Source organism: Macaca thibetana, chromosome 1, assembly GCF_024542745.1.
Source record: "Macaca thibetana thibetana isolate TM-01 chromosome 1, ASM2454274v1, whole genome shotgun sequence".
Classification (NCBI taxonomy): Eukaryota; Metazoa; Chordata; class Mammalia; order Primates; family Cercopithecidae; genus Macaca; species Macaca thibetana.
Genome location: NC_065578.1, coordinates 86,306,659 through 86,332,412, shown reverse-complemented (window position 1 = coordinate 86,332,412; position 25,754 = coordinate 86,306,659). Strand labels below are relative to the sequence as shown.

At 46.9% G+C, this 25,754-nt stretch overlaps 2 protein-coding genes and 1 pseudogene across 2 annotated transcripts in view; 1 reads left to right on the top strand and 2 right to left on the bottom strand.

The window, feature by feature from the left end:
* Positions 1-25,754, bottom strand: part of LMO4 (LIM domain only 4) — a 523,833-nt gene that overhangs the window by 210,362 nt on the left and 287,717 nt on the right. The gene's annotated exons all lie outside the window — the stretch shown is intronic.
* Positions 6,521-25,754, top strand: part of SELENOF (selenoprotein F) — a 270,936-nt gene continuing 251,702 nt past the window's right edge. Inside the window, exon 1 of the mRNA XM_050775036.1 lies at positions 6,521-6,530. The gene's annotated coding sequence lies outside the window, so the exon portion shown is untranslated. The remainder of the gene's footprint in view (positions 6,531-25,754) is intronic.
* Positions 6,699-19,353, bottom strand: LOC126949278 (uncharacterized; annotated as a pseudogene).

Genomic DNA, 25,754 nt, shown 5'->3' with positions numbered 1-25,754 from the left:
TGCAGGGTGGAGAGGGGCAGGGTTGGTGAGCGTGCTCCACAGTATCTTGCAAGGGGGTGTGGCAGTGGCCATCCTCACCCCAGGCTGTCAGTGCTACCATGCATGTAGCAGGCGACTTGGTAAAGGAAGCCTCAGGCTCAACCTTAACCAAGATACCCAGTGCATCTTGACAGGGAAGTTGCAATACCCTCAGGGGTTACCTGCTCACCAAGGGTGGGAGCACCAGGCCTCCGGGAAGGAGAGACACCTGGCTGCATCTTCCTGCCCCTAGCTGAAGCATGGCACATCAGTCCCAGAGAGGAAGAGCCAGCTGTCAGTGGACCACATGTGTCCCAAGTCTCAGGGAGGGCTCCAGCTCCCACGGAAGTCTGTACTTGTCCCACAAGTGTCCTGCCATGAGGACTGGAGGGACATGACATTAAAGAGGATAAAAAATGCCATGACAGATTGAGAGACTGCAGAATGAAGGGAAAGGCTCTGTATTTTAAAGCCTTTAACAGCACCTTTGTTTTTCTGGTTTTTGAATAAATGGGCCCACATTTTCATTTTGCACAGGGACCCCAGGATCCAGTCCTGGCTGTCAACATGGCCCTTCTAAATTCTGACCCTGACACACTGCTTACCTGTGACACTCCTTCAGTGCTCTCCCCTTTCCTGTAACTCAGAGCAGAAAGTTTGAGCCTCCTGGCTAGGCCCCCTTGTCTGGCACCTGCTGATTTCCTCAGCCTCATCCCTTTTGCTCACCCACACTCACCCTCTGCCTCAGCCATCTTGAAGCATTAGCAGCTTTTTGAACATGTCTTGCTGCTTTATGTCACTGCTCATCACGTATTCTTCCCTCTGTTACCATTGTCTACCCCCACCTTTATCTGACTGTGTCTACTCAAGCCTCACTTCCTTCCATGGCCTTCCCTGACTACCCCAGCCCCCATCAGGCTCCCTCCCAGGAGACCTGTGTCATGGCCCTGATCCCTGTGTCCTAGAATCACAGATGTTCCTACCTGGCTTCACTGTCATATGTATGCAACATGATCCTGATGACAGGGACCATATGACCTTCTATTACTAGCTCCAGCAGAGGGTCTGACACTTTCAGGGAACACTGAATTCAACACTAAGCTGGACATGCTGGTTCTCTCGGCACATTCCCTTCATTGGCTGCTTAGTGAGATGATCTGAATCAAACAAATCAGTCCCACTGGCCACTTTCTCCTGAGAGAGGAGCCTTCTCAATCACCAAGATGGCCAAGGCACCATTTTAAACCTATTTTATAGGCCTACCACTTTCTGATCATGTCATCTGCAATGATCCAGTGGGTTTCAGTTCTTGCTTATCACCAAACCTCAGCCACAGAAATTAGAGATCGAAAGCAGTGGACTCCTTTTTCTTAAGAGAAAAAAAATCATTTTTCCCCTTTGACACATTCATAAAGCTCTGACAATGCAATCCTAGTACAGGGACCTTCCCTCTACCACTTTCCTATGGAGATCAATGCCCTGTACAATGGGTTTCATGACCTTAGACCTGGAATCTAAAGATAGGCTATTCAATCATCTGGTCCTGATCCCTCATCTTACCATTGTGGACACTGAAGGCAGAGGGACAGGGGCTGTCTCCATTCCAACCCAAGCCCATGCTCATGCCACTGTTCCATGCGGCCTCTGTGAACTGGGAGTTATCTCCAGGCTCCTGATTCACCCTTTCACTCACTTCTCTGAGAGGATACAAGGTCATCCTTGCTTGTAGGTTTCCTTTCTTCAAGATCTCTAGACTGTAATATTATCCCATCAATTGTCCAGTAACTCAAAACCTACCAGCCATACTAAACTAACCCATGATTCTGGCATTCTCTGTTGCCACTTCTCACTGGTGCTTTATTTTCCTCCTGAGTGTTCATCAGGGAGTTCGTGAAAAATTGGGAAGGGGCGGGAATGAGGTTATTGAGCTGTCAGTGATCAGACAATACAACTTACCTCACAGCAACAGTTTACTTCACTAAATCGTGGGGGAGCTGATGAGGAAGGAATGATGCTGGTTGATGCACAGTATTGACACAGTAGCCACACAAACCACATTCAATATCTCTGTAAGCCAGCTGCTGGCTGGTTTTGGGGGCAGTGTAATTGCTGCTGCCATCATTTCATGAACAGTCCCCTCTTCATCCCACCACCATTCATGGATTAGTTACTAAACTAGCAGGACTGTTTCAGACAGAGAGCAATCAGCAAATCAGAAGCTTTCCAACAGACTGGAATGGGTGGCTTTATTAGACACATTCCCAGTCACCTTGCTAACAGCCCTCAGGTTTCAGAAACGTCATTAAATATTCCATTCAAGAAACACAGGAAACCCTAAATGTGATCTACCTCATCCCTGTCCCCACCGCCTCCCCCACACCATCTCCACCCTTCAGGCGCATTCTAAACTTACAGAAATGTGGCCAGGAGAGAGTTAGACTATTTTGCGTGATGCAATACAGCCTGTTCAACTTTTGCATAGCAATTCAGCAAACACAGTTTTAAGCATTCAATTCTACTTCTACAGCTTCTTAAAATTCCCTGCAATATAATTATACTGATGGGAATGCAGAAAGATAATTGCTTTTAGAGGAAAGTTTCTCCTTTGTTCCATGTTCATCTGGCTTCCAGAAATGGAACAAGAGCCCTTGAACAGCAGAAATACGCATCCATGTGTCTCTAGTTATCATTTATTTACAAAGATAGACCTTGACAAATGTAATTTGTTCAATAAAATTAAAAGGATGCACGATAATTCACTTAGACAAAGAGACTTGAAAGGGGACGTCATCGGCAGCAGCGCCGTCCATCATTCCAAATGATCAGCTGACTTTGAAGAAGTGGCAGGTGTTCCCCTTTTGGAATGCAGCATTGAAATAGTATTTAGAAGGGGGAAAGAAAGAAAGAGAGCTAGGAATTGGAGCAATTTTTTATTCAGGCAATAATTATACAAATTAGATCTATGAAAGCCAGAGAATGACTGTGCCTTGAACCCTGTCTGTGTGCGTAGAACAATGGGGAAATTAATAATTAAATCTATTACATATGCTCATAATTCAATACAAAAGATACCTCAGTAGTTCAAACACTCCTGTATTTTCATTTGAATAAGGCTCTCACACATTCTCATTATATATGTATTATATTTTAAATTTAACAGCTTATTTTGTTGCCTTTATGTTTGAATTAATAAGGGCACACTTTAATGCACTAATGGGGAATTGCATTAGCTGGCTTTGCAGACATAACTTTGAAAATCTCCCTGGTTTCCCGAGGGTGAAATCAATTTGCCCTGTAACGTATTGTCTCACAGACACATCTGGAATCTTGGAAGAATAGCTCCCCTCTACAAGCTTCTGATTTGGGCCTCCGTATTCAAAAGAGGATCCCCTAGTAGATACCCTTGCTAAACTGAACAGACCCATCAGGATCAGCTTCTGGATTTTGCAATCTTTTAGCCAGCTGACATGCTTCTCATGCCTAGCCCATGTTATTTTTCCAGAGAACAAAAATAATTTTTCTGAGAAAAAGTAAAGGTTTATTTTTAAACCAATAATTCATTTCCTCTCTTTTTAAAATGTTTCTTTCTCACTCCCTCTCTCCCTCTGGCTTTCTTTATATTCCTATTTTTAACTCTTCATACTACCTCTGGCTCCACGGAGAGTGAAGAAGACAAGGAAATTAGGAAAAAGAGAGAGAGAGAAAGAAAAGTATATCCTATGGTGGGCAATGATGGAAAGGCCCCCACAATTGTTGAGGTACCAATTAGTAGCGTCAGAAGTACTGGAGTTCAGGACAGGGGGATCGGTAGTTGAACTACAGCACTGAAATCCCAGAGAGCACAGGGAGTTCACAAAGTGAGAGTCTCAGTTTTCTAAAAAACAGGGTGACTGCACTGGAGGGTCAAATGCTAAAGTTATAATCAATGGAAAACACCCATCCCTCTGCAACCCAGAGAAGAGACAAAGAAGTCAGTATCTGTGAGAAAGAAAGAGAAGAAGCCCAACCAACTGCTCACATCTCAGTGCAAAGCGGCTGCCAGCATACCCGGACAGCCCGGCACATGCGGAGGCACTTGCCGCTGCTGCCACTGCGCTATGACAAGGAGTTTTGTGCCTTCGGAGGAGCGCCAAATCCAATGATGCTAATTGCATTGCAGATTTCTAGCATCATTAGCAATTCTTAAAATTACATTTGCCCTGCTTAAGTTCTCTATTTCCAGCCTGGTATACGAAGGGGGTAAGTCTCTAAAGGGGATATGGGTTACAGAGAAATTCGATTGGACATGCTGGCTTCAGGTGTGCAGGTGGAGGCTGGCTGGGGGGAATCACAGCCCAGGAAAAATGCTTGTTTGTCTTATTTTAAATGCTGATTGCCGGGAGAATAAACAAAACCCGCAGCTAAATGGGCCTTAAAGGAACACTGGGAATTTTGGAAAGAAAAAAAGCCTTACCAAATAACAGTTGGAACTAGCCCTGTGGGTCCTATGGTGACAAGCACCATCCAACCACCCGGAGCAATGGAGTAACTTGCATTTGAAATAGTTGGTGCAGAAATAACCACTCTCCTTTTGTTTGTTTGTATTTAAAACAAATGAATAAAATCCAGATGAATGGGTGTTTTTGCTTTGTTTGTTTGTTTCCTTAAAGAGAACATATTTGCTCATTAGGAAAGCTAGACAGCCAGCTCCAGAAACAAAAAGCTCCAAGTCTGTGTCTCTCCCGAGCTTTGGCAAACACTTTGCCACAACATTTCCCAGCCCAAGTATCTCAACCCTGCTGGGAAGGGAAAGGCCATCCCAAGAGCAGAGCAGAGGTCAGGATCCGCCTCTCCCGAGGCTGCTGGCTCCTGAAATTGGGGCAGGGCTCTGTGCAGTTGGGACTTTCACGGCGGAGTCATTGAGAAACCACCAACACCAGCCTCTCCCAGAGCAGAGGGGTGGCCTCTACTCTGAATCTGGCAACAGAAAGGGGACCAGCTCCTGGGTATTTTTCCCAACAATTTATCCCATGTAATTAAATTGCTAAGCCTATATATTTATAGACACATACATACACATATACATACACACACTTACAAATATGTATTATATATACAGCTCTATGTATAAACACTTACATAGAGGGAGTGTATAGCTTTTAATTGGGCCGTCTTCTCAAAATAATTAAGCCAGTTTTAATGAAATACTGTTTAAGGCTGCTGGCAAGCAAAGAAGCCATCTTTAGCAGAGCATTAATAAACTGAGTCATTCGCACGAGGGAATGGCTAGCTGTATCAGTCACATTCATGGTGCTAATAAAAGAGCTCAGTTCTCTGTGGCAGGCCAAGGATTGTGGGGCCGGGAGGGAGCACAGGGCCCAGTCATCTCGGGCTCAGTGTCACAGACAGTCCTTATGGCTGCAGCAGAGTTCACAGTACAAGCTGGAAGAAGGGTATGCTTGCCCTCAAAGGATCCCAGCAGGAATCTAAGTTCATTGCTCTGTCCATGGAAGAGTAAGGTGACCAATCACAGGGGCTGGTAAGATCTCCAGCGCTCCTTAGCATCTGTGGGTGATGCTGGACCAGCATTGGAAACAGGGTGCAAGGGTGGCCAGAGTTTCTCCTTTTGGTGTCCCAGTTCCTCGTCTACAGTGACCTCCAACCCCATGATGTCAATGAGATAAACATGTTGGGAGGGTTTTTCAGAGGTGTTAATGGGGTTAATGTTTAACTCTTAAAATGAGGACAGTCATTCTCTAAACCAGTAAATTAGATAGGACTTCCCTTATCAATACCTCCTGCTGCTTTTTAGCTGCTGCTTTTTAGCAGCAGGAGGTACTGATAGGTAAAGGAATCTCTGGTTTGATTTTTAATAAAAGGGGTGGTTTACCCATTCTCACAATGAGAATCTTTACAAACTGTGCTGACTTTCACCAAAAGCGATGAGATGGACTTGCTGCCACATATAGGTCCATGCCAATGAGATGGTGTAGCAGTATCTGGTGCTGGAAAGAAAGGGGCCTGTATAAGAGTCCCACTGTACCAACGAGGAAGCTGACCTGCCCCAGTGTTATACCCTTTATCCCCAGTGGCACAGCCGCATCCTGAATCCTTCCTCAAGAGTCCTGGGAGAAAAAAATAAGCCCCGTTACCCTCTCTTCCTTTCTGTCTTGGAGAGAAGAGGCCTATAAAACATTAACGGCGCAGGGAAAGTTTTTCCTAATTCCAAACAAGGTGGGAAAAACAGGAACCTTTTGATTTCTGTAACATCAATTTGGTGAAAGGCAAGCACGGAAGTTTAGATTGGACCATGATAACAGTTACCATTTACTGAGCCTTTTCACGTGCGGGGAGGACACTGTAGATGCATAATAGTTCATAATCCTCACCACAACTCTGTGAGCTAGGGAGTTGTATTCCCACTTGACAGAACAGGAAACTGAGGCTCAAAAAGTTAACCAACTTACCCATAGTCCTAGAGCTCACCAACAGCAAAGGCAGGATTCAGACGCCCCAAGGCAGTGAACGGGGGGCCCTGGTTCTGGTCCTCCCTCTCCCGTTCTCCTCTACCCAGGCTTGATGCTGGGTCCATTCTCCCTTTGGCCTCACCATTGAAGCTAATGTTGACATTTCCATCAACTTCCCAGTCTCATACTCCCAGGAGTAGCAACATGTATCAAGCCCTGGTGCAGACATAGTCCTTACAAAAGGCAACTTTGGGGGAAGAAAAAGAAACTCCTTGTTCTCAGCTCTCTGTCAGAACTGATGCCTGGGCGGACAGGAAGCGTGCCTGAAGTGTGCTTTCAGCACGGAGGAAGGAGAGGCACGCGCAGGACTTGATTCCCGGTTCTCCAGAATCCGGAAGTGGAAGAAGCCTGGGAGTGACGAGGGACCCCAGATCCGGCCTAAACCAGCGCCCTTGGGTGAAGCCCCTGCGGAGTCCTGGACAAAGGAGCCGCGACCTGGCGGGGGGACCGGGAGAAGGGAACGGAGACCCCAGCGGAGCCAAGGAGCCTGGATGGGCAGAGGAAATGGGTGACGGGTAAATGGAGATGCAGCCGGGAATGGGAGAGGACGACCATCGACTGGCAAGCGGAAACTCCCTTGCGGTTTGAGGGCCCTGAGGAGGGGAAGCGCCCCGCACCCGCCTCCAGCGGTGAAGGACGACGGCAGGGCCTCCCGAGGCCGCCGCGCGGGGACCGCCTGGCTGAGCAGCCCCTGCCCGGCCCCTGCTCGCTCCTCCGGCTAGCACGAGGCCGCACTGTTCAAGCGCACTGTGCATCGCGCCTGCAGCCTTTCGAAAATAGAAAAATGCGGAGTATATGTAGTACCCCACACCCTTGTAATGATGCCGCTCCAAGCTAATGAGTCCTTAATAACCCGGGGTGCTGGGGGCAGCGACCGATGGGGAGCAAACAGCCTGGCCCTGTGGTGTTGAACGCGTGGCACTGGAGACTCCCGACACTCCATGGGGCGCAAGTCCCAGCTCCTGGCAGACCAGCACCCGGCCTTCCCCGGCTAGGAGCCGGGCTTATGACGGGAGGGCACGGTGGCGAGAGGGCGCCAGCAGGACGCCTGACGTTGCGTGAAAAAAACAGAAAATTCCACAGCACCGCGGTGAGTGCTCCCCGGCTGCGACCGCGCCTCGGGCCGCGAGGATGTTCCTGTGGCGCCACCTAGTGTCCGAGGTGCAGACAACGCTCTGGCGAGGGCTGCAAGGTCGGCCTGCGACCAGCCCTGGGACTTCAGACTCGGGCTGGGACCTTGGGATGGGTCATCCAGGGGTCCCCGGCTGTGGACCAGTGATGCCTTTCCACCAGACAAAAAGCCCCCAGACGTTTCTCTCTTCCTGCTGCAACCAAAGCTAAAAAGAAAATTTGCCAGAATGAATGGAATAACTGACGGTCCCTTTCAATTAGACGTCCATGAGGTGATGTCTGGTTTTTCCTAAATACAATGGCAAGTCGATTATTAGTTCATCCAGAAAAAATATAGATGCTATCATCGTATAAACATGAGTCCCCACATAGAACTGAGCCTCACACCTGCTGGAGGTGCTTTGTCTGGGAAACACTGAACTAGAATTTTGGGTGGGACAAAGTAGAAGCTTTACTTTTTATTTAACAGTAGCCTGAAGACCTCCTGCAGAATAATGGAAAGGATAAAGACCTGGAAGCCCGGATACTAAGGTTCTGGTATTAGCTCTGCCCCGCAGCTGTCTGTGTGACCTTGACCAGAGGGAGTTTTACTACCTCTCACAATACTGTGGAGTCTGGATTGGTATCGCCATGTAATCAGTGAGGAAACGGGCTCCAGGAGTTTACCCAAGGCTGGGCGGCAGATCAGTGGCCAGACCAAGCTTCAGCTGCACGTCTGCCCAACTCTGAAGAGCACGTTCCCTTCACAAGCCATCAAATCCCTTCCTGCTTCAACCTCTTCATCTACCGCTTGAAGGGGCTGTACCGAGTGGTCACAGTTCCTTCCAGATACAGCAAACCGTGATTCTAAGGTTTCACTGATCCCTTAAAACCCAGTTTTAGTGCTCACAAACCCCGTGGTGATAACAAAAGAGCCTTTAAAAAGGATTTATCCACCTATAAAAACCATTAGATTTTATTTGGGGCTATGGGCAAAGAACACCAAAACAAATGTGTTGGAACATCAAACCTCCTTTAAAATTTAGAGCAGCAGGGACAGAGGAGAAAATCTGCACAGGGCAAGGAGGGACAACTTACGGATTCCATGGTTGGAACCAGACTGCGGGGCACTGCTTATCTGCCATTGGCTTCCTGGGGGGATAATTGCCTCCTGACAATTGTTTAGACTTGATAAATACATGAAATGGGGCTGCAAACAGTTTATCTGGCTACCAGTTCAGATCCGGACAGAACCAGATGAAGAAGTCAGGCACATTTGCAATAACCTCAAAGATAAAACCTTCCTATCAGAGGCAGCTTATCTCCTCCTCAGGGTCATGCTGCCCAGTAACTGCCACCTCCAAAAGAAGGAAGGGGAGAGCACTTCTAGCAGGGGGCTCCCAGTGGGCCTTGCTTGCCTTGAACTCCCCTTCCTGCTCCCAGGACAGGCCATCTGTCTGGCAGCAAGGGGGTGGTACTGCGCCCCGGTCTGGCAGGCTTGGGAAAGATGTTGGCAAGTGGAAGAAATGGGCAACTAGACCCCAAAGCCAACGTCACCTAACTCTGAGATGAATGCCTTCCTCGTGGGCTCTTCCTCTGCTTCATCAGGGACAAGCTAAAGGAACTTCAGGCCTCCCCAGCAAAGATAACAGCATGAATCGCAGCTCACAGGAGTTGGGACCCTGCTGGGCTACCTACTCACCCCATGACCAAAGGCAAGTGGGACCTCTGGGCCTCAGTTTCCTCACCTCTCAGGGATTTGACCTAAATAATCCCTAAGATCCTACTGAGCTATTTTAAGAACTGGAATCAAACCAGCCAGACCTCTTTATGGTTTAAAAGAGGCCAGAGGTTTCATTGAAGAACCATCTCCCTCCCTTACATTTTTCCTCTTCCCCCTCCCCCACACCTCTCATTCGCTGGCCACAAACCTCCATCCTCCAACTCCTTTCCAACGTCAGTCGCTGGTTCCACCAGCCTGGCTAAGGAGCGAGGAGACCATCGCCTCAGAAAGCAGCCCCGCTGGGAGGTCCACGGCAGTTCGCCGAGCTGTGGACAGGCCCTTTATTTTCCATCTGTCAAGAAAGGAAGCTGCCCGTTGCTTATTTCCTCCTCCCACTCTTCTCCCTTCCCACCAGAAGACTCTTCCACCTTCAAAATATTCTGATGGGGGATCACAGGAGTTTTCCTCAAACAAGATCATTGGGGGTCAACTACTGACCAACCTCCAGCCTCAGCCCCACCCATTCCCTCACCCTCCAGCTTGAGCGAGTTTACTAACTCCAGTTAGTAAAGCAGTTGGCTCAACAGGACAACAACCAAAAGTGACCTTCTATGTCCTAAAACCCTCACCTGACACCACCCTTTTTTTTTTTAATTCTTCGGGGGCCTTTTGGGGACCCACAATTAAGTTGTATTCTGCAGAAGGAACTTCCAAAAGAAAGGAATAAGGCATTGTTTTACCAAGAGCCTTTTTTCCCTCAAGAAACTCAATGTAAACTAGGAACCTTGCACTTTCTTTTCCCTTTGGGTAGGTGAGCAGAAGGGAAGAGTTACCACCCAGGGTGAGGTCATTCCTCCGTGGTGGTAGAATGTCTGGTTCTTTCAGTTTCCCCATGGTGCTGGCCTCACAATAGGTGTTCATGAGGTGCAGGCTAATTGGGTGAGTGGATGCAGTGCTCTGATGGATTTATTCAGTGTACGAGATTGCAAAGCCATATGCCAGCAAAGGCTTAACCACCCCACCCTACCCTTCAGACCAGCTCCATAGCTTTCCATGTTCCTGTCTGCCCAGCCTCAGGCCAAAGCAAACGCAGGGATCTGAGCTGTACCCCCTGTGAACGCCCACCTCCTGACCCCTGTGCTAGTGCCTGGTCCCTGCGTGCCTTGGCTTTCTGTCTTCTCTCTGGACTATGATTCATGGCAGATATTAAAAAGGAAATAGCATCCTTCAATTCTTTCTACCATTTCTCTTATCTTTAAAGGGTTCTTATTAAGCAGTATCTTCAAACTTATTTATGTGATGTCATGCTAGGAAGCAGTGTTGTCAATGTGCCACTGTCCTTGAGCACTGAATTCAGTAAAAATAAAAGCCAAATAAATGTTATATTGTCTCCATGCAGAATCTTCTCTAGTCATGACTAGCTATCCAGAGAGTAGGGAATCCCTAAAGATAATCAGATAATGGTGACTTTTGCTTACTGAGGCAAGCTCCCCTTTCCTGACTGTTTCTGCAGTGATTGATCCAGAGGCCAGCTTCTTGCTGGGGCACAATCACAATCCGCTCTAAGAAGCCAGCCCAGAAGCAGGGACACAAAATCATGGGGAGCCGACCATAGCCAAAGCATCATGCTATTACCCTTCACTTCACATTTTTTAGCTCTTTTTTGAAAGTTATGAAAGATACACAGATGTATATATTTTATGTTTTCATATTAAAGTGTTTTCATATTAAAAATGAAAGGGCAGGAGGAAATGAGGAAGGGGAAGAAAGTAGCACTCAGACGCCAAGTATCATGCTGGGAACTTGGAGTTCTCAAGCCCTCCAGTCTTGGTCACTGGGGAGGGGAATGGGCATCGCCCATTTGGTTCATATTTGAATAACTGCTCATACTTGAAAATGTCTTCAACTGCAACCACATGAAGTGGGGAACCCCCACAGAATCCCCATGTCTTCCCTGAGAGTTCTTGGACCATGCTCCTTCATCCTCCATGACTTTGATCTCGTAGTTCTGTTTACCTTCAGTGCCTTCTCACTCTTTAGACCCTCATCCCAACCCGTTCCAACTTCCAACTTTTCAAGACTCATTTAGACATCATCCCTAAGAAAGCTTCTGATTCCCCACTGTCCAGTCCCATCTGGGTACAGTACTTGTCCCCACATGTTACAGCACTTGTCCTGTACTTGTCCCCACATGTTAGAATACTCTGCATATCTGTCTGCTTCGTCAAGGTACTCTGAGCTCTTTGAATGAGAGTCTTATTCAGCTTTGCATCCCCAGTATCTACTGGTTCAGTTCTAGGCTACCACTTGCCCAAACAACACCTCTGTGTTCTAAGAGAAAGAAGAATGCAGCCCCATCCCTCCCACTCACCCCATACATACACTGTCAGCCTCCAAGCAAGGCCATGAGACTCCCTTGTTCAAGTCAGAAAAAGGTATTCCCTCCTCATAGTGGGCGCAGCTCTACAGCAAGGAGCAAGGCTTGGTGGGTAGGATATAAGCTGGATGTCAGCACCCACTGGGCCCGGCCTCCAGGTAACCTGCACAACTGTATTGGTTGGCTCTGGTTGGATCAAGCACTCCATCCAGAGAGCAGTGACCCACTTCTCCTGACCTCTGGCTCAGCTTCCAAGACACCAGGCTGCTTTTCTGAACTACTACCAGCTACTCCCTCTAACCATAGCTGCTCATGAGGTAGATAAGCCCCTGTGTCTCTAACAGCACAGTGCCCCAAACACAGACCCCAGGAGAGAGAAGCCGAGGAGGTCCTGTTTCTTCCAGGCCCATTGCCAGCCTCTGTCTGGGTGTGGGCACATGGGCTCATTTACATGGCTGGTTTGGAGCCTTTGGCAGATGGAAGTGTGCAGATAGTTTTATATGTGTTGCTCATCATTAAACCTCCCCTTCAGGGTTTCTTGCCGCCTTTGGTTTGTGTCTCAATCTGGAGCAAATTTAAGCAATGGTTTAGGCCTCTGCATTTCCTTGGTTTAATTAATAATTCATAATAAAAATTTAATCAAGGCATAAGCTTTTGTGGAAGGTTATAAAACACTTTTTATTTGCCCTGGAGATCAGAATGACCACTTTCTAAATCTGTGAAATGATGGGTTTTTTCCCAAATGAGGAAATTTTACTCTCAACTGTAAATTTCAGCTGTTTGCCATATGTAACCACAGAGAATCTGTTTATTGACTTAGTATATTAGGAGTAGTTAGGCAGGAAGAAAAATAAACCCAAACTCCAGACGGGAGAAAGTGTGGGGAAGGAATGAAGAGTTGAAGTTAGAGTCTAGCAAACCTCTAGCCTCGGAGAATAACGAGAAGAGACAAATGGTAGAATCCATCTCCCAAAGGAGACGATCATGATAGTAACCAGATTGGGAGACAAAGAAACTGGCTGGACAGTCATCACAAGCCATTCAAGATCTTTGGAGACATAAGCAGAGAATGCAAAAGGAAGAGTGGAGCCCTGCGAGGATATCAGACACTATGTGAACTCTGCAGCAGGGTGTGGAGTCCTGGTTGGTGAAAACTGTAAACACGGGATGGGTTTTCACCTGCCTGAAATAGCAGAAAAATGTTCTCGGCAAATACCAGAGAGAGGGTCTAGAGCAGGGGTAGCTCAAATGTCCATCAGTAGACAAAGCCAAACCACCAGGAAAGCCACCGAAAAATACAGGGTCCTTGGCCTCCACTTTAAATGCCTTTTAAAGCTCTGCAGGTGACTTTGATGTCAGTCAGCTTTGGGAACCATGGTCCAGACGACCTTTTAAAGTCCTTTAGCATTAATTCTCTGAGATTTGTAAAAATTAACTCAAGAGAGGAAACACAAAGTTGCTGCAAAGAGCTGGATTCAGGGGATAATGTCTAATAATCAGTTTTCTCCATAATGATTATTGTAAAAACAACGTGTTATTAACTTTGTGGTTACTCCCTTACTCTGACAACAACTCTGAAAGAAGGGTATTATTATCCCTCTTTTACAGCAGGAAATGGAGTTTCAGAGAGGTGAATCAGTTATCCCAAAGCCACGCTGCTAGTGAATGGCAGTGACAGGTTTTGAGGTCTCCTGACTGCAAACACCGTACTCAACCTTCATGGCCTGCATGGACCAGTCTCCTTTAAAGTTAGCTAAGTGGGCTGGGCGGGATGGCTCACACCTGTAATCCCAGCACTTTGGGAGACCGAGGTGGGTGGATCACGAGGTCAAGAGTTCGAGACCAGCCTGGCCAACATGGTGAAACCCCATCTCTACTAAAAATACAAAAATTAGCCAGGCATGGTGGCGGGCGCCTGTAATCCCAGCTACTTGGGAGGCTGAGGCAGGAGAATCGCTTGAACCTGGGAGGCGGAGGTTGCAGTGAGCTGAGATTGTGCCACTGCACTCTAGCTTGGGCAACAAGAGCGAAACACCATCTCAAAAAAAATAATAATAATGAAATAAAGTTAGCTAAATTTCTAGCACATATGCTTATTTTGGATCAGGCAGAGATTTGCCTTTGTTTTCTAGCTGCCATGGCAAAGCAAAAAGATGGGGGGAGGAGAGACATCTGATTTGTTAGAGAATTCAGTGATCATAACAAACCAGAACCATGAAATAAGCCAGTCACAAAAAGACAAATACTGTCTGATTCCTCTTAGAGGAGGTAACCAGAGGAGTCAAATTCACAGAGAGAGAAAGTAGAACGCTGGCTGCCAGAAAGTGTAGAGAAGGGGAATGAGGAGTTATTGTATAACGGGTACAAGGTTTCCATTTGGGAAGACGAAAAGAGTTCAGGAGATAGATGGTGGTGAGGGTGGCACAGCAGTATAGGCACTGACTGCCACAGAACTACACACATAAAAACAATTAAGATGGTAAATTTTCTGTCGTGTGCATTTTACCACAATTCTAAAAAGTTGTAACTTAAAAATGAAAAGAAAAAAAAAAAAAAGAAGCCAGCCCCCGAGGAGCTGAACTACTCCTTCTGATACGAAGATGAGGAAGAAGTGTCTCCTTAGAGTTCCACCAAAAGGAGACTTTTAAGGTTGCAAATGACAGCTTCAACAACATGCTTACAGAAGACACATTTCTCAGCCTTCAGTGGAGGTTGATGGCTTCACTCTAAAATGCAGTTCAGAGAAAGCACTACGGTGGGGCACGGGGATATCATGGCATCCAGGTAACCACACGGGATGGTTCATGGAGGCAGGAGAGGACATCTGCTCACGTGACTGTGGGAGAGCAGGCTGCCTGGTCTTCTGCAGAGGCTCCAGCAGGAGGGATCTTGTGCTAGCACCACTGCTGCCCAGTTTGAAAGTGAGACATGCAAATATGGCCACTTGGCCACCCACCAGAGTTAACACTGATGTGATACTCATGTCCCCAAGTTCTCCAGCCTTCAAGGCTCGACTCTTCCCTTAACATGCAAATAGCTACAACCTTAGCTCCTATCCCAGGAGGCTGCAGGAAAGCCAGTCTTTAGTGGGCTTCTCCTACCCCAGGTGTTTCTAAGAATCACCCAGGAATGCATCCACATTCCAAAGATCAGGCCTGTTTGCCATATCAGGTTGCCCTGGATGGACAACTTTTCCACTGCCTCTAAGCCACCCCTGGCTTCTCCATTCGCTGGCTCCCCCACTGCATAGACCCAGACCCCTCCTTTAGTCTCCCAGAACATAAGACCAGACTGCAATATTGATTGGAATTTTCTGAAAGCTCAAAGATAGCAAAAGGGAATTACAAAATAGAAACAGAAAGCTTAAACCTTAGAGCTAGGAAGTCCTAGCCATCTTTGTCCTTAACTCCTAATTTGTCCCACATTTCAGGGGCCAGTCTGCTTTTCCCCAAATGCTTTGACCATGTTCCCTACCTAGAATCTGGCTTCCCTGATACATTTTGGGGTCCAAAAAAGAGAGAAATCTCCCAGAGGGTCCTCCAAGTCCAATGAAATAATTATCTCTGAGATGCAACTCTGCATATAGACAAGACAACCCGTCATATTATTTTATAGAGTTACTTGGCTCCTCTTTGTCTCAAATACCTCCATTCCAAATAGAGTTTGCTTGAACACAACCAAATACACATTAAAGTGCTGCTTTTTTTTTTTTTTTTTTTTTTTTTTTTTTTTTTTTTTTTGAGATGGAGTCTGGCTTTGTCACCAGGCTGGAGTGCAATGGAATGATCTCGGCTCACTGCAACCCCTGACTCCCTGGTTCAAGCAACTCTCCTACCTCAGCCCCTCGAGTAGCTGGGATTACAGGCACATGCCACCACGCCCAGCTAATTTTTGTATTTTTGGCAGATACAGGGTTTCACCATGTTGGCCAGGATGGTCTCGATCTCCTGACCTCATGATCTGCCCTCCTCGGCCTCCCAAAGTGCTGGGATTACAGGCGTGAGCCACCGCGCTTCTTTCAAAACAAAACGCCATTTCCCTCAATGTTGAATCATAAAGTTGCAGTGAGTTTGTCCCTATCCCTAGCCATCATGTTTCCAAAATTGTGGAATGCCATCTCAGTTCAAGCATCACTCCTATAACTCACTTCTACGGTGGTGGAGCAGTAGGGGGCCAGCCTCATCGGTTCTGCCAGGCATACTCCTTCTGGCAGTGGGCAGGATGGTTTTAAATGCTGTGGCTTGGTAATTTGTGGACTCATTTGCAAGGCAAATGCAAGCTATCTAAAATTAAAGTTCAGTGAAATGGGGCACTAGCTAAGGATTTCTTTTGTTTCATTTTAAAACCACACTCTTGCTCTATGAGATTGTTATCACAGATCTAGCAAGAGGCCTGATCGCTTTCATTCACTGTATAAAATCGATTCCACCCTTCCCACTGAAGCTTGGATGAAAGAGTCATAAGGGAAGGGCCTTTTGAGGTCGGTGGTGGCTAGCTGCAGCTGAATGTCAGTGCCATAAGGAAAAGGGCCAGGCTGGGAAGTTGGCCTGGCCCAGGAGCTGTTCTCTGTATTCATGTTGTTGGTCACAGTCCCCAAGCAGGAGGCTTTGTGCTCTGATTCCTCTTGGTGAAGTGTAGGGTAGAGTGGTCAACTTCAAAGCCCAGTGCAACTTCCTCAGCTCTTTGTCAGATTCAACCCAAGTCTGATCCAATCCTGGGGGGTGGAGGTGGGGAGGGGCGGTGCAGTATTTGACTTAGTTTACTCTTGGCAAAATAGATCTTCCTGAGTCTCAGGGAGGAAAACGAGCAGCTTAGACAGATGTAAACAGGCTCTGAGGCCCTTTGGACATCAAATAACACTAACAAAACAACGTTTAGATGAGTTAAGTGTAAATCAATCAGAAACATATGGACTACATTTCCCTGAAAATACACAGGGGTTTACAAATTACAGGCACAGGGGCTTGGCAAAATGCAATTCAGGTTTTGCCAAACCTAAAATGTTTGGAGAAGATTAAAAGAAAGTAGTCTGACCCCAAATGCCTTCAACCCTGCCCATCTCTAACACTGATAATATCCCACATGACCATAAACATTTAAGGGCATGGATTTTAAGAGATTTATGTGCTGAATAAACTTAACTACACAACGAGCTGAGATTCTTTTCCAGAAGAATGTTCATAGAAAGCTGAAATTGCCAAGTGACTGTATTAACAAAGGGGAGAAAACATCTACCTTCTGAGTTGGGCCAAAGAGATACACCTACATGTTTTCACTTGCAACAGAGTGGGATATTCTAAGCTTAGATGCTCATGATTGCAGATTCATGGAGCACAGGCTCTGCTTTTCCCTGGTGTGGGTAGTCTTTGCACAGCGAGTGGCAGGCGGCCCCCTGCACCCATTTGCCGCATATGGGGACAACACGGGGACATATTCACTAGTGTCGCTGTTGTGTAGTGACCCTCCCACATGTGGCATTTCTATGTAAAAGAAAAGTTGTCCCAGTGGAACTAAAGCACCCAACATCCAACTGTTTGGGTTTTGAGATTCAAAAGTGAAGTCTGTCAAAGATACAAAAGATTTGGTGTATCCTCCTCACTCACCACCCAAGATGAGATGGAGTCTCCAAAGGAGAGCAGAAGGAAAGAGAGGACTCCTCAGTGGGGTCCCTGAGAAAGAGCTGCATTACTGCTGCCCCCTGGAGGATGGAGGGGAATAAAAGAACAACAACAAAAGAGGTTCTGAGATGGAAGAGCAAAGACACCACTGTCTGTTTCCTGGGTGCCCAGCATGGACAGGAGCAGCAGAGTAGAAAATGATTCCTGGTGTGCCCAGATCAAGAGGCCTGTGACAGCCCCATAGAATTCCCACAGCCCAGTAGTTGTGTAGGGTATGGGATGGAGGCATAGCAGAATTCCCTACAGGCCCTCAAAAGGGGACACAGAAGTACTTAAGAAAGATTCAAATCTGTACAGACCTTGCAGTGGGGGGTGAGAGAGGGCAGCCACAAACCTGTGGGTATCAGTGACCAAGAGTGGGATGGGGTGATACAGAACTGGGAGGCTAGTGTGGACGGACAACCTGGGTCAGAGGGCCCCTCTGTGTGTGTGTGCGTGCACGTGCGCGCGCACACACACACCCACACACACGCACGCTGCTGTGATAGTAATAAGCCACCCACAATGGAGACACAACCCCCAGCCAGAGAAAGACTATCCAGCATTAACTGACATTGTCAATCAGCAAGCCAAATGGGGACTTGAAATGGAAATTACACTGATTCACTAAAACAAAACATAATGTTTCTGGCACACTTCAGCTGTTGAGATTCTTGCTTTCTCCTCATGTGGATGAGGTCACAAAGTTGGTCAGGGTGGTGTGACTGTTAGATTGTTTTGGATATTCCCTGAACTCTAAGCAGCAGACAAAGCTTCACCCCACTTCATTTCATCCTAAGAAAACTTGATCTGAGTCATCAGGGATGAGCTGAGGCTGTGAGAGGAGGTGGGAGCGGGTGCAGACTTCAGTTGAAGGAGCAAAGGGGTCATCAATGGAAGTGGCAAGAGTGCAACCCACCAGCGGCAGGTGAGGGAGACAAGCGTGTTGAAGCTTCAGGGGTCAGGCGGCTGTCAAAGGCAGAGCAGTGTTCCATTGCTCCTCCAACAGAAACCGTTTTCTAGGATATGCTCACGCAGGCCAGCCAGCTCACCTCATCCTCTTGCTCTGGAGGAACTGAGGGAAGGGCTGGAAGGCATAGAGGAGCTCCAAGATGGTTGGTCGGCTAGAACCAGGGCTCTGCATGGAGAGGGAGCTGCTGAAGCCAGAGGAGGGGCCTAGAGACAGTAATTTTGAGGAAGGGAGGAAACTGGAATTGTTCATACTTGTGCCATTGGCTTTGTGGGGTAACCTACAAGTGGGAAGTTAACCAGAAGAAAGGAGTCATTGTCATTAGAGGAAATTCCAGGTCTTCTCCTGTGTGGCACACAGGATGGTTCAAGGGCCAGCCCACAATATTTCTGTTTTCCCCTGCATCTCACCTCCTGGTTAGAATGCGGTTCTAGACAAATGGGGCCTGTAGCAATTGAATATGAATTTGCATCCATGTTTACAAAAACAATCAGAGATTTTACACGGGCCTCTTCAGCATGAAATATGCAGTGAAGCTGCAATAACCACTGCTACCACCCACCTCCCTACTACCAGATTTGTTTTCTATGGCTGCTATAACAAATTACCAGAAATTTAGTGCCTCACAGCAAAACGAATGTAAAACCTTACAGTTCTTGAGATCAGAAGTCCAAATGGGTCTCACTAGGCTGGTCCTACTTCCATCTTCAAAGCCAGCACTGAAGAGGCCAGTCTTTTTCACACGGCATCACTTGACACTGATTTATCTTCCTCTTCCATCTTTTAAGAACCTTTGTGATCACACTAGATAATCTGAGCCCACCTGGATAATCCAGGAAAATCTTCCTATTTTAAAGTCAGCTGATTAGCAAACTTAATTCCATCTGCAACCTTAATTTCCCCTTGCCATGTAACATAGCATACGTGAAGGTTCTGGGAATTAGGATGTGGACATCTTTGGGAGATTGTTCCAAGCACTGGCTGTTATGCATGCATGCATGTACACACACACACACACACACACACACACACACACACCCTGAGAGACTCCCAAAGAGGAAAGTTGAACAATGAGCTCACTCATTTCTAGAGGCTCCTGCACCTGCCACATACGGTCCCACTTCTAAATAAGGCTGGCCTTTACTTTTTCAGACGTCAGAGGTCTACTACTTGCTTTCAATCTTATAGTGAGTTAAAAATGCTTTAGCCGGCAGGGCGCAGTGGCCCACGCCTGTAATCCCAGCACTTTGGGAGGCCAAGGCAGGTGGATCACCTGAGGTCAGGAGTTCGAGACCAGCCTGGTCAACATGGCAAAACCTCATCTCTACTAAAAAATACAAAAAAAATTAGTCGAGCTTGGTGGCACGTATCTGTAATCCCAGTTACTCGGAAGGCTGAGGCAGGAGAATCGCTTGAACCCAGTTGGTGGAGGTTGCAATGAGCTGAGCTTGCGCCACTGCACTCCAGCCTGGGTGACAGAGCGAGACTCCACCTCAAAAAATGGGCTGGGTGTGATGGCTCACACCTGTAATCCCAGCACTTTGGGAGGCCGAGGCGGGCAGATCACGAGGTCAAGAAATCGAGACCATCCTGGCCAATATGGTGAAACCGCGTCTCTACTAAAACTACAAAAATTAGCCAGGCGTGGTGGCACGTGCCTGTACTCCCAGTTACTTGGGAGGCTGAGGCAGAAGAATCGCTTGAACCCGGGAGGCAGAAGTTGCAGTAAGCTGAGATCATTCCACTGCACTCCAGCCTGGCGACAGAGCGAGACTCTGTTTCCAAAAAAAAAGAAAAAACCACAAACAAACAAGAACAGCTGTTTTCTACCTGCACGCTCCTGGAGCTGTGCTCATGAGGGTCTGGCCTCTGCAGAACATGCAGCTGTTTTTCAGAGCGACTTCCCAGCAGTGGAAGTGTTAACTGCAGGATTAAAGATGATGAGAAGAAAGAAATATTTTATATTTTTAAAACCCCAAAGTTATCGATTTTTATTATAAAAAACATATGTGCTTCCTCCTCTGTAGTAGAAGTGTTCCTGAGTATATGTAAATCAAATTCTTTATAGATTGAGTCATATTTTAGATGCACCAGGGGAGCTGGCTATTTAAAGGGATCCTGCTGTGAATCTTTCTGTCAAGCCAAGAGGCTGTTTGCGATGCTAATTTTCACCCCTTAATTTGTCTGTTTTGTAGGTTCAGATTTTAATAAAATCTCCAAAATTCACATACCAAAGCAAGCCACACCTGTATCCTATATTTCAAGGGTATCTTTTTCATAAGAGCTCAAAGAGCTGTCAGGTGGATTATCTCATTTATCTTCCCAACATTCTTCCAAAGGAGTTTGGGGCAGTCATTATTTCCTCAAAGTAGCTGTAACTGTCTCCCAAACAGCATCGCAGGGGTCCCATGAAAGGAAAAGACGTGCTCAGCTGAGAACTATTTATTTTCCAATTAACAATAGGCTCCGTCCTGGGAGGGGCATTTGGGGAGTTTTTCTTTAGAGCCCAGAATGTTCTTTTTTGCTGTTTTCACTACTGTCCAGATAGAGAAACTGAGGAAGTGAGAAATTAAGTGCTTTCAATGTAAATGTTTAGTGAGTGTCCCTATACAAGACATGGTGTTGGAGTTGGATGGGGTCAATGTCAAGAGCCAGAACACGCCCTTGCCTGGAGTTTGCCACCTAAGGGGAAGAAGGGCAGGTGGACAATACCAAGAACACAACATTAGGGAATGCTGATGCCTTTAGCTCACCCACAGTGTTCTTCTCCCAAGGATTTTAGAGCTATGACCTCATTCAATTCTTACAACACATAAGGTGAAGTTGGCTTTGGTTTTACTTTCGGTAGAACAAGGAAACTTAGAGATTAGTGATTTTCTAAAAAGCATATGACAGAGGAGAGAGCCAGGACTTAAATTCAAGTCTGTCTTTATTCAAAAAGCATGTGCTTCCCATGTCACTATTATTGAACATAGGCACAAGCAATGGGCTTTGCGAGTGTAGTGACAGGAATAGTAAATTCCGACTTTCAGGATCAAAGAACCTGTCCCAGAGAAATGCTGTTTGAGCTTGGTCTTGAATGGTGAGAAAGATTTCCATAGAGAACTAGAAGAACAGGGAGAAAGGTATGAAAGTATGTATAAGTGACCTGGTTGGTCCAGGCTACCAGAGAGCTGTGGTGGTAAACAAGGCTGAAAGGGAAGTTAGGGACACAGCATAGAAGGTCTTGAACGCTACCTTAAAGGAGCCGCACCCCTTCCCACAGTGGGTGGGAAGCCACTGAGACTTTCTGAGGGAAGAAGCAACATGAATTTTCTCTCTGGAAGACAGAAACTTGCTTTCTGGCATCAGTGTGAAGAATGAGTTTGAGTCAGATCATCAGATTTTAATACTTAAAGTTAGATAGCATTTTCTCCTCCAACAGAATGCAAGCAACCTGGTGGACATTGAGGGAATGCCAGGTGAGAAAAGGTGCAGTCAGAATCAGAAGCTATGTTGTTTGGCATCAGGATGAATTCTCTTTCCTTTAAACAAGGTGGCTGGACCCTTGAAAGGAGGGCAGGTCCTAGCCAAGCCCACCCCTAGTGCTTCTTCCCTTCCTCTGCATCCAGCAGTGCCAGGCATAGAGGAGTGGGCCATGATCTGTATTTCTCTTTGCACGCTGAGATCTTCACAGGTGCTAAGGATAGGGGCGTGTAGCCAAACCTAATGCTTGCCTTTTAAGCTGACTCCATCCTTCAAAGTATCTGTTGTAGGTCATCTTTGTTGTCTGTCCTAAACCATGCAACGACAAGCTGAGCTCAGTGAGCACCTGTTAGACCCATAACCTCTGGGGGTATGAGAGCCAAACATAATCATATTGAACCTTATCTCTTCTTCTAAGATACCAGTTTATTAGACTCATCCTGATGTAGTTTCAAGGTCTTTGAGCCACAAAACCAACTAAAGTTAAGATGGTGGAACTGGTGGGGCCTCGGGCAATAAGAAAGCCTGTCTCCTTTATCCACCCCACTCATCCACCAAAGTTTATGAACCTTTAAAGATCCATCCTTCAAAGCAACTATGTAAGCCCATGAAGGAGTAGACTTGGAATAAGGAATGTATTTTCCTTCAGTTTCTATTTTTTGGACAGTAGTGTAATTCTTGCATTTGTTAAAGACCTTGGGGCTCCTAGAAGAAAGGAGATTTAAGTATAAAAGCCATTATAATAGCATTACTATTAGCAGTAGCAGGTTTGGCATGAAGCCTGGGCCACCCGGACTCCAGAGGCCTAAGTTACTAAATGGGAGGCTCAGCGTGACTCAGATGGATCTGATCTGTTAGCCAGGGAGGTGCTAGGAAATCTCCCTAAACACAAAAGGAATGTTGTGGTGAAGGACTGAGTGAGGAGGAGGAGAGAGACAGGAAGAGGCAAGAACAGAGGGCAAAACCAAATTCAGGGATATCTGGAGCTCAGAGCAGGTGCCACTTACAAAGCGAGATTTCTGGAGTCAGGAGGCTCTCCTACCCACCTGCCACCCCCTCCTACCTAAGCATGCCTGGACTCCCATGAGGCAGAGGTTTTACTCCTTTGGCTTCAGGCCTTGTATCCACTATAAAACTTCTGCTCTGCTCTCCCACCCTGAAAAGGTTAGACTAGCTGGTCCTGGATATCTCTGAACCCCTCTTTGCAGAAAGGCCCTCGGGCACGTGGAGGGAGACAGCTGTAAACAGTATGCCACAGAGGGAAGTGAGGGGATGGCTGGGAGGGCTGCATGGACACCGGGAGACAACCAGCCTTTGCATGGATGCCCATATTGGATCTGGGCCAAGCCTGCTCCTCCACTTAGGAGGAAGCATTAACTGCTCGGCACCTTTCACCTCCCCAGAACAGCTTGGTCAACCTCCTGCCATGGTGGCTTTTGTGCAAAGGCAAGGTTTGCACATGGAGACCCTGCTAAAACCAGAGAGCCCTGGGAGAATTCACAAGACACTCTGGCTGAACCGCTGGGAACTGATGACTGGAACTTGGCCTGTACTCACTCCCCAGCACATTGAAAAGGGGACTCAAGGTGATTTTCCCAACACTGAATCTGGGAATCCTGTTAGTCTTTAGACATCACCACCACCATGAATAACTAACTGCCATTTATTGACGTGGGAATGAATTTAAGGACTAGGAGGAAGCATTTCAAGAAAACAAAATGGCCCAAATTTGCCCCTCCAAACTCCCAGTCCTCATGGTTAGAGGCTGCACCAAGTTGCAGCCATAGCTGTAGCTCACATGGGTGACTGCCATAGCCCTACGTCACACTTTTCCTGCTGCCAAGCCCTGTGGGGCTGTGTGAAAGAGGCAGAAAAGACATATGGCAAGACTTTTTTTTTTTAGACAGAGTCTCACTCTGTCACCCATGTTGGAGTGCAGTGGCGTGATCTCAGCTCACTACAGCCTCCACCTCATGAGTTCAAGCAATTCTCCTGCCTCAGCCTCCCGAGTAGCTGGGATTACAGGTGCATACCACCACACCTGGCTAATTTTTGTATTTTTAGTAGAGACAGGGTTTCACCATGTTGGCCAGGCTGGTCTCGAACTCCTGATCTCAGGTGATCCCCCCGCCTGGGCCTCCCAAAGTGCTGGGATTACAGGTGTGAGCCACTGCACCCAGCCTATGGCGAGACTTTCAAAACAACCCCCTACCACTGCCTGTCATAGCTGTCAGAGCCTATGTTACACGATGGTTAAGAGCAGAAAATTTGCAGTTAGACCTGGATTTGAATCCTCTCCACCACTTTCTAGCTCTGTGACTGCAAGAAAGCATCTGCCTGGGCGACAGAGTGAGACTCCGTCTCAAAAAAAAAAAGAAAGCATCTGAACTTCTAATTCATTCTCAACTGTAAAATGGGGCCGCTAGTAGTACTTTCCTCAGAAGATTAAGAGAATGAAATGAGGCCAGGCATGGGGGCTCACGCGTGTAATCTCAGCACTTTGGGAGGCTGAGACATGAACCCGAGTTTGAGGCTGCAGTGAGCCATGGTTGCACCCCTGCACTCCAGCATGGGTGACAGACTGAGATCCTCTCTCAAAAAAAAGGGGGGATGAAATGAGTGCTAACAAATGCATAGCACTTGGTGCAGTGCCAGCACATAAGTACACTATACATGGGCAACAATCTTCCTCTTTCAAAAAGAATGTGTGGAGGAAACACATTGCACCTGAAGGCTCAGTCCACTGCCCTGCTGATCTCTCAGTGTGTGGAAGGAAGCCTATCGGCACTGCTATGCACGAAGATCAGTTCTGATTTCCCTGGAAGTCCCTTGAGCTATCGACTAACCCTTGGTCTGGGCTCTTGATTCAAGAAGAAAAAAAAAATGCAGGTAGAATTTGTGAGAAACAGGTGGACACTTCTGTTTAAGCCGCATGACTGGAAGAGTTCGCATGTGACCACAGACTATGGATCTTGGCTGGTAAGCACTGCCAATGATGACAGCAACAGGGATTTCCAAGTAGCCACAAGTATTTCCACACTACGTCAACCCATAGCTCCACAGATATTGCCAAGCCAGGGCAAGGAGCCCTCTTGCCATTAAATCCATCACAGCAAACTATTAAGTATGACCAAGGAACACTGGGACCAGAAAGTCCAGATGAAATGCACTTAGTCTGGGTAGCCATTTTGGATTCTCGGCTCTGTCCCTGAATTTCCTGAGCACGCTAGTAGCCACGCTGAGGCTTAGTCCCCAACGTTCACCTCACACAGAAAGAAAATAGAAACTCATTAAAAGGGGTGGCACTGGTTGCCTTACTCCAGAAGAGCACATTGGGACTTTTTTCTTCTCATTGACCTGCTCTGTTGTCCCCCAAGACGACGTTTCAGGGAGGAATTTACCAAGAATGAAATATATATATAAGATATAATTTATAATGCAGTCCAATGTAGAAAACAGATGGTGTTGGAGCCAGACTGACCTGGGTTCACATCCTAACGCATAACTTTTGTTATGAGAGGCCTTATGTTGCTTAACTAGCTAGGTTAAGCTCAGCTAGAGTTTCAGTCGTCTCATCTGTAAACTGGTGCTCTAGTCCAGTGGTTCTTTAGTCTTGGTCAGAACCACCTGAAAGCTTATTAATAAACATAGTGCTAGGTCCTACTCAGAAGGCTGGGGCCTAAGAATCTGCCTTTCAACAAGCTCCTAGGGGATGCTGACACTATTGGTCCAGAGATAGGATTATAGCCTAAGAACCACTGCAATTGTTTAATCTGTATTACAGCCCTTGCTCACTTTCAGAGACAGGCACATAGCAGGAAGGGCATCAGGGTTTGATGGACTAGGAATCTTGAGGGCTGGGGAGCCCATCTTCCACCTACTAGCTGTGTCAGTTTCGATTGCAAAATGAGGATAATGGTATCTACCC